The sequence below is a fragment of the Humulus lupulus genome, chromosome X (genome assembly GCF_963169125.1).
Source record: "Humulus lupulus chromosome X, drHumLupu1.1, whole genome shotgun sequence".
Taxonomy (NCBI): Eukaryota; Viridiplantae; Streptophyta; class Magnoliopsida; order Rosales; family Cannabaceae; genus Humulus; species Humulus lupulus.
In genome coordinates, this window is record NC_084802.1 from 203,992,031 (window position 1) to 203,996,442 (window position 4,412).

The 4,412-nt window shown below is 28.0% G+C and overlaps 1 long non-coding RNA gene across 1 annotated transcript; it reads left to right on the forward strand.

Annotated features, from left to right (window-relative positions):
* Positions 1 to 282: 282 nt before the first annotated feature.
* LOC133803527 (uncharacterized) lies at positions 283 to 2,326 on the forward strand. Its single transcript, XR_009877996.1, has 3 exons — positions 283 to 435; positions 2,095 to 2,148; positions 2,233 to 2,326. It is a non-coding gene; the product is annotated as an uncharacterized LOC133803527 (long non-coding RNA).
* Positions 2,327 to 4,412: the final 2,086 nt, after the last annotated feature.

Below are 4,412 nucleotides of genomic sequence, written 5' to 3' on the forward strand. Positions count from 1 at the left end.
ATACCGAGAACACTATACCGACAACATGTCCTCGGTATAGACATTTCATATGCGCGGGACATTTTCGCGGTTTTGAATAGGTTTAGTTGCTATACCGAGAACCTATACCGAGAACATGTTCTCGGTAGAGGGTTTATAAATATACCCCACAGCCGCGAAGCCCCTTCTCCTTCCTCTCTGGTTTCTCTCGGTTTTCTCCGAGCCGTCCGCCTCCCTCCGCCATTTTCCTCCCAAAAAGCTCGGTTTTAAGCCTCAAAATTGCCAAAGGTGAAGGGATTTCTGTGTATTTGTTGAAGGTATGGTTTATTTATTCATTTTTTATATATATATATATTTATGAAATTGTATAATGATATTTTGTAGTTTTTGTTTGAAGGTTGGGTATTCGGTTTTTGTTGGACTAAAGAGATTGCTAGCAAGATATTGAAGGCATTGGTAAGTTTTTTTTTAATTTTTCTGTATTTTTTAAATTTTTTTTCAATTTTTGAATAATTTATGTTTTTTTATATAAATAATATAATATTAATTTTAATAAAAATCTGAAATTATTATATTAGATAGAATGTATTTATTTTTAGGTTTTCAAAATAAGTATTAGTAAAAATGATATTAAGAATTAGAAAATTGTAATATGAGTAATTAGTATTTTTTTTAAAATAAATTCTATGTTGTTTTGGTGAATTTTATGTGTATTAAACATATTAGTAAATATATTAAATATTTGAGTGTTAATTTGAAAATTTTGGTAGTAATGTTAGTATGTTGTTGTTGTCAATTTTAATTTTTTTTGGTTATGTTAGTAGTAAAAATTCAAATTTTATGAATATTGATGATTAATTTGTTGTTGTTAATTTTTAGTAGAATTTTAATATTTTGGTTAGAAAATTGAATAATTAATAAAATTTAGACTAATAATTATAAATTATATAGTCGTTTAAAATGTATTTGTAATGCTCTCTGCATGATCTGGGTCTGGATATTTTTTATGTCTTATTTGCAGGATTTTAAATTTTGGGATAGATGAAAATATAGTCGTTATGCTGCCGAATTTTTTATAGAATTGTAAAATTTAGAGATATTGTGAATATTAGTAGAAGTACTCAATAAAATTTCTAATTTAATAAATAGTGAATTGATAAGTAAAATAATATATTTTAAAATTAAGATTAAAAAAAATTAACATTAACATTATGCAACTAAATTTTAATAAAAATAAACATTAATTAAATAATTTAAGTAATAATTAAATCCTAAAGTAAATAAATAAATTTTAAACAAATCTTAGAAATTTTGTTTAAATTAATAAAACTATTCAATAAAGCATAAGTAAAATATGTAATTTAATAAATACTAAATTAATATGTAAAAAAATAATATTTGTTAGTTCTGATTAAATAAAATTAACAAATATATTATTAGAAAACCATTATTAAGATTAAAAAAATTTAATTTAATATTTGTTAGTTTTAATCATTATTAAAATTAAAATTAAAAAAATATGTTTTTAATAATATTTGTTAGTTGTTTTTAATTTTTCTGTATTTTTTTTAATTTTTTTTCAATTTTTGAGTAATTTATGTTTTTTTTATATAAATAATATATTTTAAAATTAAGATTAAAAAAAATTAACATTAACATTATGCAACTAAATTTTAATAAAATAAACATTAATTAAATAATTTAAGTAATAATTAAATCCTAAAGTAAATAAATAAATTTTAAACAAATCTTAGAAATTTTGTTTTAATTAATAAAACAATTCAATAAAGCATAAGTAAAATATGTAATTTAATAAATACCAAATTAATATGTCAAATTTAAATAATTTTAATAATATTTACACTGAAATATATTATAGTTAGATATCATAAAACAACATAATTAACTTCAAAGAGCATAAGACATTAAAAAAAACATATTTAATTTTATTTGTTTTTTTCTTTGGTAATAAGAAATTATTACCAAAGATATAATAGTGTTATTATCACCTAGTGATAATATTATATTTTTTTAGTGTTCATCACAAGAAGCCTTAGACCCGTTTAGAGAGGGTGAGTCATTGAAGACTCTTACATTTGCCTCTCTCTGAATTAGGACACACACGTGGATTAATTTGACCGTCAGATATCCCAGCTGATTGTGAACGAGGTAATACTTTACACATTGATATACTCCTTAAAATTTAACAATTAATCCATATTAATTTTAAAATATTGAATTTGCATACAATAGCGCCTCCAAATAAACGTGGACGCCATAAAGGATTGAACACGCGGGAAAAGAGGGAACAGTTGGGGCGTCCTCTCCCTCTCGAGTGGGATGTGCGGGGGAGAACATATAAAGAGATCGGAGAGTACAGCTCAAATTTCTCAGTCAACAAGGAAAATAGAAGGAAACTGAAAGAGCTTAGCTATGGAGGTTCTCAGTCAATCCCAGCCCTACGCTATAAAAAGGTTAGTTAATTAATTATTTTTTAGTTTATTTTTCTTATTTACGTTTAATTATTAATTTTATAAAAATATATGTACGTGACAGCGCAATTTAGAGACTGGGCAACTTGAGTCCATCCCGGATAGCTGGATGGATACTCACCATAAATCAGGCACAGGGTGGGTGACAGAGACAGCCAAAAATACTTAGGTACGTTAAGTTTTTTTAAACATTTTTCAAATTTTTAATTGTTTCAAAATTTTAATTACATTATACATTGTATCACAGGAGGAATTGCGTGCATACCACGACACACAGCAGACACAGGCAACTGATACTGAGAGTTCCACACCAGTTTCGAGTGCGCCTGAAGATGAAGACATATCTTTGGTACAAACTGTCTTCGGAAAACGACGGGGCCACCAGAAAGGATATGGACGTATCCTTAACATAAGGGGCCGAACTCCATTTGATTTTCGTCCTTCACAAACTAGAGATGAAGAGTTGTCTGAGATGAGAGAGCGTCTTCGACAGTTAGAGGAGCATGTCCGGACTCATTGTATCACCCCGGGATCTCAATGTGCCCCACCACCACCCGATGATCCCGATGTTGGAGCACCGACTCAGTAGGACTTATGTATGAATTTTATTACAATTGACTATTACATTATCATGTTTAAGACAATTCTTTATTTTGATTCAGCGAACATACTCTTATGTTTTTATTTATATGTTTAATATAAGTGTTTTAATTTTATTCTATTTTTTATATTTAATTCAAAATAAATAAGGGAATAACAAATAAAAAAAAAATTGGGGAAAATTCTATACCGAGGACATTGTCCTCGGTATATACCACTAAGATGTCGGTATATACCAGTACGATGACAAATTGGGGATGGTTGTACCGAGGACTTTTGTCACTTTCTACCGAGGACAATGTCCTCGGTAAAACCTATACCGAGAACATTTTTAATGTCGTCGGTAGAAGTTTTGTTTTACCGACGCGGATGTACCGATAACTTTCTACCGACGACATTGTCTCGGTAGAGGTTATATCGAGGACATTTTGGCTTATACCGAGGACATTTGTTCTCGGTATAGGCCCTATTTTTTGTAGTGTCAGTTGCCAATAACCAATTTACTTGACTAATCTTGGCTTTGCACGATAGTGTATAAAGCCATACTTTTTAAGAGAGAAGCTCATTCTAATCATTTCAACCATTAAAGTCCAAAAATTGGCTGACTTTTTAAATGAATATAATTTTCTAATTATGTGTTAATTTTGAAATTTTAATAGTGGTAATTAGTGGATTTTGTTGCTTTTGGGTAAGTATGGTTTTTATATTAAATAAATTATTTATAGTCAAGTTTCTCAATTTAATTATGATAATTTTGTCTATAATAAGTATGTTTAAGATATAATTGATCTATATATTTCTTGATTTTAATTTATTTAAAGTGCGTAACTTGAAATATCTTTGGCCCAAGTAAGATCAATTCCGAAATGAACTTGGTTTGAAGTTAAGTATAGGTTCATCTATAACCTGATGATACATAATGATCTTCTGTTACATTCGGATTTTTATAAACTCTCTGATTTGATCTAATTGAGATCAAGAACGAGATTGGCTTTGCTTAGGATTTACTAAACTCTATAAATACCAGACCTAAGCAATAGCTAATCTCAGCTCTTCTCTATTCTAACATTTCATATTTTGAAGAGTTCTTTTTATGTAAAGAGTAGTCTTTATTCAACTATCTTTGTTTGTTTATTTGTTTTGCTTTGTGCTGTTTATTCTTAAACGTGTCATAAAGCTTGTGAACATGACATACAATTTTTGGGGGAAAATTTTCTTAAGTCTTACTTCGGGAGGAAGCAAGCACTCATCAAGATTAGAAAAGATTTCGTGTTCATGTTTATCAAAATGAGATTATTAAAGTTTGGTACTTTAAAGTTGCGACAAGAATTTAGAGGGAGT